At 38.0% G+C, this 16,971-nt stretch overlaps 1 pseudogene; it reads left to right on the plus strand.

Annotated features, from left to right (window-relative positions):
- Nucleotides 1-6,534: 6,534 nt before the first annotated feature.
- LOC103267855 lies at nucleotides 6,535-8,173 on the plus strand (annotated as a pseudogene).
- The last annotated feature ends 8,798 nt before the right edge of the window (nucleotides 8,174-16,971 follow it).

A 16,971-nucleotide genomic window follows, 5' to 3' on the forward strand; every position in this document is an offset into this window, starting at 1 on the left:
CCTTCATCTTTTGTGTTTCTGATTGTGCTTATTTGGGTTTTTTCTCTCTTTTTCTTGGTCAGTCTAGCAAGGGGACCATCAATCTTGTTTATCCTTTCATAGCAACCGCTTTTTGTTTCATTGATTTTTTTTGTATTATCTTTTTGTCTTCTATGTCCTGAAATTGGACTTTTATTTTGGTGATCTGGATTCTTCTGCTGAAATTAGGGTTTTTGTGGTCTTGCTTTTCCAGCTTCCTTAGGTGGCTTGTTAGGTTGTTAATTTGTGATCCTTCCATTTTCTTCATGTGCATTTGTAGGGATATAAATTCCCCTCTTACTACAGCTTTCATGGCATCCCAGAGATTTTGGTAAGATGTTTCTTCATTTTCATTTGTTTCCAGGTATCTTTTGATCTCTATTTTGATGTCATCATTGACCCAGGAGTTATTTAGCATCATGCTGTTTAGTGTCCATGTCTTTGTGGGTTTCTGGGGAACCTTGTTGGTGCTAATGTTTATTTTTATTCCACTGTGGTCCAAGAATGAACATGGTAAAATGTTGGTCCTTTTAAATTTGCTTATGCTTGATTTATGGTCAAGTATGTGGTCGATCTTAGAATACGTTCCATGTGGTAATGAGTAGAATGTGTATTCTGTGGTCTTTGGATGGAGTGTTCTGTAGGTATCAATTAAGTTCCATTTGATCAAGAGTCACATTGAAGTTCCAGATCTCATTGCTGATTTTTTGTCCTGATGATCTGTTTAGGGTTGCGAGTGGGTATTAACGGCCCCAGTTATGATGGTGTTAGAGTCAATATCTTTCTTTAGTTTTCCTAGAAGCTGCTTTATGAAAGTTGGTGCTCCTATGTTGGGTGCATATATGTTTAAGATAGATATTTCTTGTTGATGGAGTGAATCTTTTATCATTATGTAGTGGCCCTCTGTATCTTTTTAGATTTTTGATAGTTTAAATTGATTTTGTCCTAAATTAGGATCATGACTCCTCCTTTCTTTTGTGTTCCATTAACCTGAAAATTTGTTTCCCATCCTCTTACTTTGAGTCTGTGCATGTCCTTTCTAGTGAGATGGGTCTCTTGAAGGCAGTATATTGTTGCCTGGTGATATTTTATCCATTTTGCCATTCTATGTCTTTTCAGTGGTGAATTTAGTCCTTTCACATTCAAGCTAATATTGAAATGTGAGAGTTCATCCCTATCATAGAGTTCTTATAGAGTTGTTGTTCTTCCACTTGGGTTTTTGTCTTTCTTTTGGTTTTTGGGTTGGTTCATGTGTATTTTATTCTTTTTCCTATACTCTTGTGAAGAATGTTGTTCTTTTTTCCTATCTTCTGTGTTTAGTACATTCTTAAGTGTTTCATGAATATGTGGTCTGGTGGCAGCATAAGTTCTTAGGGATTGGATATCTGAGAAAGATTTTAATTCTCCCTCGCTGATGAAGCTTAACTTGGCTGGGTAGGTTATTCTTGGTTGAAATTGTTTATCTTTTAGGACTTTGAAGATAGGGCTCCAAGCTCTCCTAGACTGCAGGGTTTCTGTAGATAAATGTGCTGCTATTCTAATTGGTCTTCCATGGTAGGTGATCTGGCCTTTTTCTCTTGTTGCTTTTAGGATTATTTCTTTTATACCTACTCTGTTTAGGCAAATTATTATGTTTCTAGGAGTTGATCTTCTCATTTGTTGTCTTGCAGGGGTTCTCTGAATATCTTGTGTTTGAATTTTTGCATCACTGATTAGATAAGGGAAGTTTTCTTGAATAATCTCATGGAAAGTTTGTTCCAGTATGGTCTCTGTCTCTCTTTCTGCCTCAGGAAGGCCAATTACTCTTAGGTTCGGTCTCTTGAAGTAATCACTCATCTCCTGAAGGTTTTGTTCTGTCTTTTTGAGCTTGTTTTCTGTGTTTTTAACAGTTTGGGTTTGTTCTAGATTTTGGTCCTCAAGCCCTGAGATTCTTTCTTCTGCTTGGGTAATTCTGCTTTCCATGCTTATCAGTTTGTTATTTATTTCATTCACAGTATTCTTTATTACTGTTATCTCATTATAAGCTCCTTCCTAGTTTCTTCTTGTCTCTCCTCAATTCTTTTTAATCTCTCCATTAATGTCTTGATATCTAGGTTTGTAGTTTGAGAGCAGTCATTCTGGGGGTGCTTCATTGTTTGCATTCCAAAGTCAGTCTTCTTTTGATTTTTATTCATTTGTGTAGATTTTTTTCTCTCTCCCCCTTTCCCACTCCTTCTTTAATTCTGTTTTTCAGGGAAGGTGGGGTTGTTTTTGCTTCGCTTGTGCAATCTCCTGTTCTTTCTTATGAGTTTCCTTTGGCATTGCTCACTTTTGAGTTTGGAGTGTGGGTTTGGGGCTATACTTTTTGTATTTTTAAGGTTTAATTGGGGGGGGAAGCTGTGAATCAGAATCTAGATGCTGATTCCAGCTTCCACCAACAGGTGTATGAGCACACTGGAACCTATTCCTCACTGCCTTACAATCTGTCTGTGCAGGTGTATGTAGGTTTGGTCCCTGAGGAACCGAGGTGGAGGCTGCTCATAGGTGAGCGGGGCAATGCAAATCTCTGCCTGGAGAATGGCCGAGGTGGCAGCTTCTCTTTCATGGATCCTTTCTCTCCGCTTATCTGTGTCCCTGGGTGATCCACTATGATGGGCCGTGGTGGTGTAGGAGGCACTGGGGATCAGCTGCACAGCTGGCTGCTGGACCCGGGGTGCCATCAGCAGGCTGGGGTGGAGGAGGGGGTCGGGAGTTTCCTCCTCTGGAGCTGAGAGACTCTGATCAGCACCTCCTTAAGATATGCTGTTCCCTTACACAAGCATGGGGTCACGTGCTGGGTGCCTCAGCCAGAGCTCCAGAGCTCCAAAGGGCAGGCAGTGAGTGGTGAGAGTGGCCCTGGTCCCCTCACAGGGTACTTCAGTCAGAAATGGAACTGGTATCTTTGAGGGGCGGGCGCCCAGAGCCTCCCTGGGTGACCGGCAGCTTGGTGCTGGGTGCTGGGCGAGATGATGTAGTCATGGAGGGAGCCGAGACCTGAGATTCCCACATGGGCGGGAGTCATGTATAGTGGAGTAGCAGCAGCTGGGGGCCGCAATATCCGGCCCTGCATGGGACCAAGGGTCCCCGGGCCTCAGACCAGTGTGGCTGGTGGTGCGCAGGGGGGTGGGGGAAGAAAAGTAAGAGTCTTTTTGGGAACTCACTTTTGGAGAATCTCACAATTCCATCTCTGCCATTGCCATCTTACCAGAACTCCTGAAACATTTCTTTAAAGAATTGTAACAGGAGATAAAACAACTTTACCAGTATGATTCTAAAGACAAAACACAATCAAAGTTATAGCTACTAAGAGGTAAAATGGTCCAGTCAAAGCAAAAGCAAACCAGTCAAGAGCAAAGGTCATAGAAACAATTTAGGGGTATGGTCAAGGCATTTTACTTGTTAACTTTCTGGAGGGCCAAAGAAAGAGAATAGCTGTGTATACTGAGTGTTTTGAGAAAGTTTCCCAAAAAAGCAACACCAGGGAGTCCTTTGCTATTACAATGCATCAGCTCATTCTTCTCATCAAACTGGGCAACTTTGCAAAAGGTTCTATGGGAAATCATTAGGCATTCACCATACAGTACTGATTTGACTTCCTCTGACTTATTTTGTTTCCTAATCTTAAATTTTTTAAAAAAGCTCCTATTATTTTCAGTTAATAATGTAAAAAACAACTGCATCGATAAAGTTCAATTCTCAGAACTCTCAGTTGTTTAGGAATGAACTAAATGGCTGATGTCATCACTTACAAAAGTGTCCTGAATTTGGTGGACCTTAGGTTGAGAAATAAAATTCACATTTTAAAGTATTATCTTTTAATTCTATTTTCCACAAACTTATGGAAGTTCTTTTGTATACCTTTATATATTTTATATGCTGCATATTTACAATAATGCGTTCAGGATTTTTTGTGGGGGTGTGGGCTATCTCATTTTTTGAAATTATATTTTCATAAGATGATTTGTTAAATAATTAAAGTGATTTTATTATACTTTTCTATGATTTTCCATATCTATCATTACAACTACAGAAGAAAATACCATTCTTTGTCAATTTAGGTAGCTCAATTTGAATTCAGATAATATGTTTACTGTAGTAACTCTCACTTATTGAACATCTTTTATGTACCAAGTACTTCACATTTAATCATCATAATAATTTAATCAATCATATGTTATTGCTAGTATTAGGACTCTGAGGCTGAGAAAAGTTAAGTGATTTATAAGCGGTCATACAACTTAGAAATCAAGGAAATGAATGAAGAGTCCCAAAATAAATTTATACAAATATGGTCAATTAACTTTAATAAAGCTGTTATCATTTGATGGTGAAAGAACAGCCTTTGAGACAAATGGTTTGGTTCAACTGGAGATGCCTATAAGATAAATAATCAGTTCAAATCACGTGATATATAAACATGATAATTGGACCTCCAGATGAACAATATTAATGTGTGAGCTCTCATCCATTGAATGCTTTCAAGAAAATATACCTAGTTTGTCTATGATTTTTTATGGTGAACAAACCTGGAGTCTATTTTTTTTTTTTTTTTGGCTAGAGAATATTGTGTCATCTAGGTAATTACTAGGCAATACTGGAATGTAAAATGGAGCTGACTCATGAGTAAACTAACACCCTTTGTGTAAGTGGTGGCGTGGATCTTCTGTGTTGACTCTGGAGGGTACACACATCCTGATGTGGGAAAAAGGACATGCTCGTGTTTTGCTATTACCTATATTCTTAAAACTTTTAGTAAGGTTTCATATTAAATAATAGCTAATTTTCTTGTCATCTTATTATACAATTTATGTCTTAGTGTTATTTTAAGCCTATTTGAATTTGATGTTATAATTCATATGACTAGGTTTAAATTTATACTTTCCTATTTGTTTTTTGTTTGTCCTTTCTGTGTGTTCTTTTAGATTACTCAAATATTTTATACTATCCCAATTTATTTCCTCAACTAGCTCATAAGAAATCATTCTTTTTATTATTTTTCAGTGTTTTCTCTAGGGATAACAATATGTGTTATTAACTTTTATTTGTCAAATAAATGAAAACTTACATTTACATAAAAAGCCATACCTAAATGCTTATAGCAGCTTTATTTGTAATAACTTTAAACCATGGCACATCCATACCATGGAATGCTACTCAACAAGACAAAGGCACAAATGATTGACATGTGACTGCTTTTGAGGTAAAAAAAAATTAAAAAAAGCCAATCCTTAAAGGTTACATATGGTATAATTACATTTATATAACTTTTTATTGACAAAATTTTAGAAATGAAGAATAGATTCCTGGTTGCTAAATATTAGAGAATGGGGGCAACTGGGTATGGTTTCAGAAAGGCAACAGGAGGGATCCCTGTGATGATAGATGCTCTGTATCTTGCCAGTGGTGGTAGAAAAACAAGATGTACATATGTGATAAAATTGTATAGAACTAAATGCACACATAATGAAGTACAAGTAAAACTAGGGAAATCTGAATGAATGGTGGATTATATCAATGTTACTATCCTGGTTGTGACATTATACTATTAGTTTGTAACATGTTATCATTGAAGCAGACTAATACAGAGTAATGGGATCGCTACATTATTTTCATAGCTGCCTACTAATCTACAATTATCTCAATTAAAATTTCCATCAAAAATTCAATCAGAATTATTATTGTACCATATACCACTTTATATACTTCTCACTTACTGTATGATTTCACAAATGTAATGGCAATATAATGGTATAAATTCCATTTTACCCACCCACCAATCTTGTGCTATTATTTTGATATCATCTTATGTAAAAGTTATAAACCTACTCCATAATGTTTACTATAAATACAAGTAGTCTTTGCTTTGCATGGTGTACACAAATTTCAGTTATCACATTTATTTAATTAATTGCAGTCATGTGACAACATGATTTATATTCCAGTTATTAACTGTGAATAATTTTGCAAGACACAAGCTTTGCTATGAACTCTTCAGGCCACAAATCACAATCTAAATGACAGATGTATATTATGATCAGTAACTAATCATGTCACTTCCTTCAAAGTCTGTCTGCAATTATGCCACACTGCATCTGTTATTTAATTTATGCACAGACAGCAAAGCGTGTGGGTATGTCACCTCTTTGTCTCCCAGTGACAAACCCACAGAACATTTTACAAAAATGGATAATCAAAAGAGAGAGTTGGCCATCAAAGATTATATGCAGGAAAGAAATGAAAAGGGATAATGCTGGACATGAAATTTGAATAGAACCTCAGTGGAGTCATAGAAGAAACACCTGATTATGGGAATGTTGTCACTGCCACCATTCACAACACTAGGTATTCAGCCAGAGTAGCTTTGTGACTTATCAACATAAATGAGGAAAGTTTCTGGGTTGGAAAAGGATGATGGTTTTTAGAATAAGTAATGTCACCCAGACATAAAACCACAATCACATTAAAAGAAATTTCAGGCATTGAAAGATTGCGGACAAAATGCCAGAGTGAGATGGTGAGACATTCTCCAACACTTTGGCCCCAGATGGCCATGATGTGGATGATCCTCACTCCTTCCACCAATCAAAACTTACCAATGAAGACTTTAGGAAACTTCTCATGACCCCATGGGCTACACCTTCCTCTGCACCACCCTCATAGTCACATCACCATGAGATGCCAAGGGAGTACAATGAGGATGAAGACCCAGCTGCATGAAGGAGGAAGAAGAAAAGTTATTATGCTAAACTATGCCAACAAGAAATTGAGAGAGCTAGCAGAGAAGTACCAGGACTGTGCCAAGGAACAGAGAGATGGTATGAACAAAGATTATCAGGAAACCGAGCTTATCAGTGCCACAGCTAACTACAGGGCTGTGGACCCCACCATTGAGGCAGACAAGTCAGCAGCAGAGAAGAGAAGACAGTTGAGCCAGGAGTTCAAATTCTTGGGTGGTGACATGGAACACACCCATTTGGTGAAGGGCTTGGATTTTGCTCTGCTTCAAAAGGTACAAGCTGGGATTGCCAGCAAAGAGAAAGAGGAAGAACTGATGGAAAAGCCCCAGAAGGAAACCAAGAAAGATGAAGATCCTGAAAATAACACTGAATTTAAAACACATCTGGGTCTCAATGTTTACCATATGCTTTATAAGATAAAGCATATGAGTGGAATGAGATGTTCCTGCCAGGCCTCATGGCCTATATATAGTAGACCTGGATAGACCTGGATGATGAGTATGCTGACACAGATATCCCCACCACTCTTATCTGTAGCAAGACTGATTGCCCCACCATGGAGGCCCAGACCACATTGACCACAAATGACATTGTCATCAGCAAGCTCACCCAGATCCTTTCATACCTCTCGCAACAAGAAGCTCTCAAGAAGGAGGGAAACTGGAGGAGAAGAAACCTGCTGAGACTGACATGAACATTTTTGAAGCCATTGGGGATTATGACCCCTCCACAACCAAGACACCTCGGGACAAGGAGTGAGAGAGGTACTGGGAACAGGAACGTGATCCAGAGAGAGACAGAGACCGTGACTGAGAGCAGGAGTGAGAATGAGATTGGGAGTGGGAGCGAGATCGGTACCATGAGAGAGAGGAGGAAAAGAAGAGGCACAGCTACTTTGAGAAGGCAAAAGTTGATGATGAGCCCGTGGATGTTGGACCTGGGTCTGCCAAGGAGTTGATCAAGTTGATCAATGAAAAGTTTGCTGAATCCGCTGGCTGGGAAGACACTGTATTGCGGAAGAAGCCAGAAGAAAAGCAGCTTGGAGATTTCTTTGACATGTCCAACAGTTATGCAGCCTAGCCACAATGGATGACATGGCTGTGAATAGTGACAAGGAGGTGGATTATAGCAAAATGTTACCAGGGTAACAAAGTCCCTTAGGCTGCTGGGACTTAGATACCCAGGAGGAATATAGCCAGTATATGAACAACAAGGAGGCTTTGCCTAAGGCTGCATTTCAGTATGGAATCAAGATGTCTGAAAGGCAGAAAACCAGGTGTTTCAAGGAAACCAAAGAGAAGACAGAGCTTGATCACCAGTGGAAAAAGATTAATGTGATCATTGAGAAGAGAAAGAAAATGGAAGCTGATGGGGTTGAAGTCAAAAGACCAAAATACTAACATTCAGTTCACGTAAGTTTGCTGCATCTCTATTCACAATAGCAAAAACATGGAACCAACCATGCTGCCCATTAAAGCTGAACTGCATTAAAAAAAAATGTGGTACACAGTGGAATATTATGCAGCCATAAAGAGGGACAAACATATGGACTTTGTAGTAACTTGAAATAGATTTAAAGTTGATCATACTCAATGATCTATCACAGAAACAATATGTTCTCACTCATAAGTGATCTATCACAGAGTACCATATGTTCTCACTCATAAGTGGACCGTGAACAATTATCATAGTACAATAAGAAAGGGATTGGCAGTAGTGGGAAACAGTCAGGGGAGGGGAGGTGGGATTGGCAGTTGAGGGAAATTGCTAGGGGAGGGAGGGGCACACCTCATCAACAAGGGTACCTGCATAATCAACGTTTGTATACCTAACCCTGAATTGTACCCCGCATCTTTAAAAAATCCTAATGCAATTGCAATTGAGTTTTGTTGTCAGTATAATTAATAACATTAAATATTTTTCTATTGTGAGAAAATAAACTCAGAAATCAGGAGAATATGGGGCACATGGATAGTTGATAAAGTGTGAGAGAACTTATAGACTAGAGAATGAAGAAGAAGCAAAAGAGGCAAGAAATTTGCCACATATATGTTGCAGCACTATTCACAGTATCAAAAACATGGAACCAACTGTTCTGCCCATCAAAACTGGACTGGATAAAAAAAATGAGGCACATATACACAAAGGAATATTACACAGCCATAAAAAAGGACAAGCATATGGACTTTGCAGCAACTTGGATGGACTTAGAGTCTATCATACTCAGTGATCTATGACAGAAACAAAGCACTGAGTACCACATGTTCTCACTCATAAGTAGATCCTAAACAATTACCAAAATACTATAAGAAAGGGATTGGCAGTAGCAGGATACTGCCAGGATGAGGGGTGGGAAACACAACGTCAGTAAGGGTACCTGATCTCAAACCAGGCAAAGTGAGGACCAAAGGAAGGCCCAAACTTTACCTATGTGATGACCACTTGCATTCCCAATTTAAAAAGGCAAAAAAAAAAAGAACTCTTAGAGATACTTCACGACATTGAATGCACAAAGGCTGACATGTTAGAAACTGATTTAAACTTAGGAAGTATAAAAATTTTCCAAGGCATAGAAAACATGTTCGCTCTATATCATAAATTATGATACTTAAGCTACTCTTGATAATTTGCTTTACAAAGAAAATACTTTGGGCATCCCCTTGGGTCCCCTCCCACTGTGGGAGATTTTCTGTCCTCTCAATAAATCCTGCTTTCTAAAAAAAAAAAAAAAAGAAAACATTTCAACTACCAATGTTTTTAAAGCTTTAAATTACAATATGCTAAATAAATTTTAATTTTACTAAAATTTTTTTTTCCTATGCACACATATCACAGTGAGAGATAATATTCTGGCAAAAAATTTAAAGATCACAGAACATCATAATTTTTCCCATTGATTGTTAAAGTCACTTTGCACGGCTTCAATATTTTCAATCATTTTGTGATGCAAAGTGAGGACTACCTGTAGCCAGATGGGTTTTTATGAAAAACAAAAAACAAAACAAAACAAAAAACACTTAGTATTTTATGTTTACTTATTCACCATTTCTAGTTCTTTTTTACCTCCCCATAAAACTGAGAATTATTTGGTATCATTCTTGGGCAGATTGTATTGTATGTCTACCAGCGAAAATTTTTTTCATCTTTAGTTTATCTCAATATGTCTTTATTTCACCCTCAGTTTTAAAGGATATAAAGTTTTAGATGGAGAATTTTCTTTCAGGACTTTGAAGATTTGTCCCATTGTTTTCTGGCTTCTGTTGTTTCTGGTAAGTCAGAAATAAATCTGATAATCCTCATCACTGTTTCCTTATATTTAATATGGACCCCACTCCTACCTCCACTTCTCTGAGCTGTTTTAAGATTTTTCTCTTTCTCTTTGGTTTTTAGCAGTTTTCCTATAATAAGCCTACTATGGTTTTTTTTTGTATTTGTTCTGCTCAGGTTTATTGAGCTCTTGGATTTGAAAGTTATTTTTCTTTTTTTGGCAGGTATTCAGCTGTTGTATTTCTTCAAATATTTTTTTCTGCCCCATTTTCATTCTCTTCTCCTCTATACACCTATTATATTTGTGTTAAACTGTTCTAGTTTGGCCCATGGAGCCCTGTTCATTTTTCTCTGATTATTCTCCTGCATTTCTTAAATTATATACTTTTCATTAATAGCCTCTCAAGTTTATTAACTCTTCTGTCACCCCCAATCTACTGTTAAACTTGTTTGGTAATTCTAAAAAAAATTTTTCAACTGTACTTTTTTCTTCTGGAATTTTCCTGTGGTTCTTCTTTTAAAATAATTTTTATTTATTTGCTAAAAGTCTCCATATGTTTTCTCATTAAAATCATATTTTCTTTGAATTTTTAAAAGTTCTCTGATCATATGTACAAACACTGCTTTAAGATCATCACTAAAGCCAACATCTGGATCATTGCAGGATATGATTCTATTAACTAGTTTGCTTGTTTTTTTTTTTCTTGACTATGGGTCATATTTTCCCATTTCTTTGCATATCTAGTAATTTTTTTATAGTTTGGTACTGCTGATGGTACATTGTAGAGACTTTTTTGTAATTTTTCTCTGCAAAATAATAATTTTTATTTAAGAAGGTAGTTTGCTGACCAATGACCCTGAACTTATACAGATTAAAATTTGTGCTTTATTGGGATAATTTGTAGAAAGCCCAAGGTATTTCCAATGTTCTTCTGACTTAGCAATTCTCAACTTTCAAGTTCTTTCTTCTGAGTACTTTGTACTTTGTTAGGGACAGTCTAAAAGGTCTTGGTACTTACTCCTAAGGCATGACCTCTGGTGTTTCAGGTGGATTTTGGGGGAGTTAATAAAATATAAATGAAGCCTCTCCCCTCAGGTGGGCTCCCCAGAACTGTTTTACTTTTAATATTTCTTCTGTTAACTACCTAGAGTATTCGTTCCTTGCCTTGCAGATTTCAGCCTCTTTGGTACCTCCAGCTCTGACCTCTGCATCTTTAGTTCAGTAGGGCTGTTGTGTTATGACTGGACTCTAGCTTGTGGTGCTTAGGTCAGAAAATGATCTAAAAACAGAGACCCGAGAAAATTGGAGAACTTATCTCATGACTCTTCCTTCTCTCAAAAATTGAGGTCTGGGCCTGTTTGTGGTCCAGTGCCTGAAAACAGTTACTCCATATATTTTACTCAGTTTTAAGGTAGTGGAGACAGTCTGCTACTAATTTATATGTCTTATTCAGAAGTGGCAGTTTCACATTCCATTTGGAATTAATCAAGGCCTAAAGATCAAAGGCCAAGTGCATGGAAAAGGAAAACTAATTTGGCAATCCTGGTCCCAGGAATATCATCTACATGAGCGCTCTTGATACCTTGTCATTCATTTTTCACTCAGTTTGACTTTTTCTGTATCCATGTGACATTAAGACTGAGAGCATACTATTGTAATATTTAAGAGTATATGGGAGGTTCATCCTAGGATTTCAACCTATGAAATCTTGGTTTTCATATGCTATATGATCATTTCACAGTTAGTTTCATGAGGATATTAGTATGCCAAAACAATAAAATAAAACCAAATGAAACCACATTTTCTTGGTTCTAGGTGAACATTAATTGCCCCTCTTATTTTAATCATCCTGAAATGTTAATGTGTCTTACAATACAAGTTTAAATTTCCTTTTGCCACCAAAAAAATCTAACATAAAATTGAAGATTTGTCTTAAAACCAATGGAATTTATCATCAAGAACTCTTTATTTGTAGGAATCTAGTAATTTTCACTCTACTCAGTTACTACTCCTCTTAGCCACAAACATGCTTTTATATTGTGTTAGTAGAAATTGCCTTCTTTCTTCACAAAAGATAAAACAACAGGAAAACAGTGGTTTTCTTTCTTTTAGCAGTAGTGAATTTAAAGAAGGCATCAGGAGAAATACCCTGACTTCAAAATGGCTATTGGATGTTAAACATCTGTAGAAAAAATTGATATAAAATTGTCTAAATTTTATTAAATATAGAATAAAACAGGATGATGAAGGTGATAATGACAAATGATGGTAAAATACAAGGGGTCTTACCTGAGAATAGAATAATTGACCTGTGGACCCTTGAGATAAAATCTGAAGACTTATTTTAACCTAGAATTTCATTCCCAAATTTGTGATCCTATCACCAAATATTTTCTGACCAATACAGATTACCTCAAATTAAGAGACAGTTTATTATGGAAGATTGATTATGGGCATATTGTTCACTTACCGTAGAACATTTCCCATCACATTGCCATTCTTGTTTAAGGAAAGAAATGCATCTCCTATCTTGACATGTTTATCATTGTGTGCCTGAGCTAATTATTTCTATGGGCTCAGTTTAGCTCCTAAAACTGATGGATTATTATCATGTCCTCTGGAAATGATGCATGTCACACATGTGAGACTATCTGTCAGAAGAAAAACATTTTTTTTGGAAGTCTTCACTGTATAGTTTACTGGAAATTGCATATTGAAGACTACTTCAATACATGACTGCATGTGTTAAGGTTATATATATATAGCCATATAAGAAAAGTAATATATATCATATACAAGATATAATGTTCAGTATATATGTAACCTATGTATGTGTATTGAGTTTGCTGTTTTATGTAACTTAAAGTTACTGCTGATCTCATGAACTTGATCTCTTAGCTGAGATCTAAGACGTTCTATTTCTCATCTCTTTATCTCTAATTTTTCTCCATGTCAGGTTCAGAATTTAATAATTCTTCTTTTCTTTGGTCTGTGTCTTCTAATCTAAGCCCTCAAGGCATCTTAGCAGCTAACAGGAGAGATAAGCAGGCTTCTTTCTGTAATTGGCAAAGTTAGGGTACTCCATTTTCATTACAACTTTAAACCTGCCAGAACTACCCTGTTGGCACCGAAATTCAGGACAAAACAATACCGGGGAGGAGTCCATCTGAACCTCCAGCTTTGTCATTCATCTCTTTCATAGTGGACCTTGACCAGCCATTCAGAGTTGGAGCTACCAATTGGAAAATGATGGGTTATAACTAGCATTCAACCTTCCCACAAATGCTCCTATGTCCTCAACCCCCTTGGGCATTATATTTGTTCTTGTCTCCAAGAATTATACCCATAGCTTGATTTGGTTGATTTATTGAATGATGGATGATATTTCCAGGTTGGCATGAAAATGGGTTCAGTGACTTGGGGGCTAACTACATGGAAAACAGCCATTTTGAACATGTTTTGAGCTTGATTTCTCTTAAAAATACTATCAGACCCAAGAAATGTAAGATTCTTGATGCATTTTAAAAGTGGAATATAGTCATTTTGGCTTATGAAAAATTGGTTGAATAAAAAAGGAGGCTACACAAGAGGCCAACTGCAGCCCACAATTCTAATATCCTGTTGCTTAGATTCCAAGTCCTATGTGTTATTTTTTTTCAGTCTCAGGGACCTTTAAATCTCCACAGCTCCTAGTCGGTTACAAGCATTATGTTCTCTTAATTTCCCTGGCAGAATTCCCCCCCCCCCACGTTTGGAGGTTAAAAGGAAGGGGGAAAAAGATTCTTCAATACAGAAACCCCAAAGTAAAGAACATAAGTAGGAAATGTTGTAGCTGGAAGCCCAGTTACCGTGGCAACTTGTATTTGCCAAGTTCCCCTCTCAGAAAACTGGACCTCTGCTTGATTTGGTTGCTTCTCAGATGGGCCTCAACCACCAGGTGTGGAGCTTGAGCCAAGTGTATTGAAAAGGAGGATTGGATTTGGCACGGCCCCATCTCCTGGGAGCATCCTCTACATGAAAGCTACTGATTCCTTTGTTTGAATCCATCTCCAAACCACATCTCTTCTGTGGGGAAGGTAGAGAAGGCCAGATGCTTCTTGGCTGTAGTAGCTGAGAAGAGGCTTAGAGAAAAGTTAGGGAATTGTCTGATCTCTGCAAGGAGAGGGGTCCACAGGACTTTGGTCAAGCGATTTTCTGCTGCTGATATTCTTCTCAACAAACATTTCTGATGATTTTCTCTATAGACAGGGAACCATGCTAGTTGTTTGGAATAAAAATAGGGGCAAAATAGATCTTACCTCTATGGTTCTTATGGTCTTATTGAAAAACTATGGCATATATGAGGTAGCAAGCAACACGTGCAGATAATATTTTCAGAGGTGCTGAAGACCAGTGAGGGTAGGTGACTGGGAAGTCAGAGAAGAGGTCATGAGAGCTGAGCATGAAGTAAGGCAAGCAGGAGCCTAGGGATGCTTTCCAGATACAACGTTATGAATAAAGGTAGGTGCTGGTGAGGCCTAACTGGATGACAGAGAGGTCATGGGGAGTAGAATGGGAATAAATTAGGGACATAAGTTGGAGGTTCATTTTGGAGTGCCTTTAAAGGAAGACCAGAAAATTCAGGGAAGGGCATCTGAAGGTTTAGCAAATAAGTCAATTAATGAAAATTTAACCTGGATGATAAAACATTATGAAGAAAGATATTTAAAGAACCAAAAAAGAAAGTTCACATAAGCTTTATATTAATTTTATTTTATTTACTTCTTGTTGGAATCCCATTACATCTTGGGTGCTTCACAGGGAAGGTGGAACCATTCTTGAGTCAAAGTTTCCACAGCTCTTTCAGAGAATTTGACTTTTAATGAAGCAAACTGGAGCCCATCGATACGTCTTTGGTTTTCATGTCTCAATGCCCACCATCTATTTTTCAAAAACTAATTTCTACACTTACATAGACATTATTTATCTCAGAAAATGGAATTCTGGCATTTTCCCTAGCAGGAAATGACATCTTCAAGTCCTTTGAGCCATTCCTCCTCAAAGCCATGCCAAGAGGCCTGTCTCTGCCAGTGTGATAGAGTTCTCTGATCCCCACTGAGGAAATAATTTTGGAAGTGGGGACTGCAGGATCCTGCTTTCAGTATTCAAGGCAAGCAATATGAATTCTCCTGTTACAAACCTATTACAGATCTTATACAAAAGAAACATAATTATCATTTTTTTACTGCTACTGCCAGTGAGAATATTACATTCCAATGCTATGATATTTTCTATTTTCCAAATACTTCTTAATAGACAATAAAACTCTCTAAACATCTACCAACTGTGTTAAAGACTAGTATGAATTAATGGAACATCTGAATTCTAAAATACATTTTAAAAAAAGAAATGCCACGGAAAGAAAAAAAATACAACTCAAGTAGGAGTTGTTGGGGGTTGCTACCTGCTGGTGCAGAGTACCAGCCCTTCCCCTGTTTTCAGAGGAGTGTTGACATAGGGCTGCCCAATAAATAATAGTTTTCATCTCAACTGATAAGATTGACAGGAACAGCCAGGGCCCATCTCTGCAGGGGCTGACATAGAAGATGCTGCCACTGAGTGTGTCAAGGATGTCACTGGCACCACTAGCTTCTCTTTTCTCTCACAATTCGGTAACCCTATGCTGACATCTGGTGTAATGTGACTCTATGTCAGAAATTACAATGGGAGAAATCAGAGTTATGGAGGTTACAGTATCACAACAGGAGGAAGAGTACTTTATTGTTTAGCAAGAAATCAGTCCTGGAAATTCATTTTTTCCCCAAATTAAAACTCATTGCTTTCAAATGTATGTGGCTGTGTCTCAACTAATAAGAATCCTTAGGGAAAGAAAGCACTAAAAATATAGTAGTAATTGTAATGACCTCTATTTCAGTTAATCATCATAAGATCCCACTGAAGTCATTATTATTGTCCCAATATTATAGATGAAGAAACTGATGCCCGAAGATGTCAGGTAACTTTCAAGGATCATGCAACTAATGGGTATGAAAATAAGTATTTAAATGCATATCTGACTGGATGCCATGTGGCCTTGCCTAGCCACTGACCATTTCCCTAAAGAAGAATTTGCAATTAATACAGCATGTGCCTTAAAGTAACACTTTAAAAGAGTTTGGTAAGGTATGGATATATTATGTTCTTTAAAAAACTAAAACAACTTTTCAGTGATTCCTTATACAAGAAAATGCATATTCAAAAATCCCACAGCATTCAGTCAGAAAATGTAAATGTGTGAATTGGGCTGGATGAAAAAAATGGGAAACTGTGGGGTTTGGGTACACTTGTAGCACCCTGCTCTACTAAAGACTGTCAAATCGATGCTTTTAAAAATATTTGGTGAGCTGGGCTCGGTGGCTCAGCCTGTAATCCCGTGCCTTTGGGAGGCTGAGGTGAGTGGATTGCCTGAACCCGTAGGTTTGAGACCTGCCTGGGCGGCGAGACTTCATCTCTACAATAAATCAAAAAAAATCAGCCGGGCGTGGTAGTGCATGCCTGTAATTCCGGCTACTCGGAAGGCTGAGGCAGAAGGATCGCCAGAGCCCAGCAGGCGAGGCTGCGGTGGCCGGGAGCGGCCACTGCACTCCAGTCTGGGTGACAGAGTGAGACTCCAACTCAAAAAAAAAAAAAGAAAATATTTGGTGGAGCCAGGCTCGTTGGCTCAGCCTGTAATCCCGCGCGTTTGGGAGGCTGAGGTGAGTGGATTGCCTGAGCCCGCGGGTTCGAGACCCGCCTGGGCAGCGAGACCTCATCTCTACAATAAATCAAAAAATCAGCCGGGCGTGGTAGTGCATGCCTGTAATTCTGGTTACTTGTAAGGCTGAGGCGGAAGCGGAAGGATCGCCGGAGCCCAGCAGGTAGAGGCTGCGGTGGCCGGGAGTGGCCACTGCA

Source organism: Carlito syrichta, unplaced genomic scaffold (genome assembly GCF_000164805.1).
Source record: "Carlito syrichta isolate Samal-C Ts95f unplaced genomic scaffold, Tarsius_syrichta-2.0.1 Scaffold308336, whole genome shotgun sequence".
NCBI lineage: Eukaryota > Metazoa > Chordata > Mammalia > Primates > Tarsiidae > Carlito > Carlito syrichta.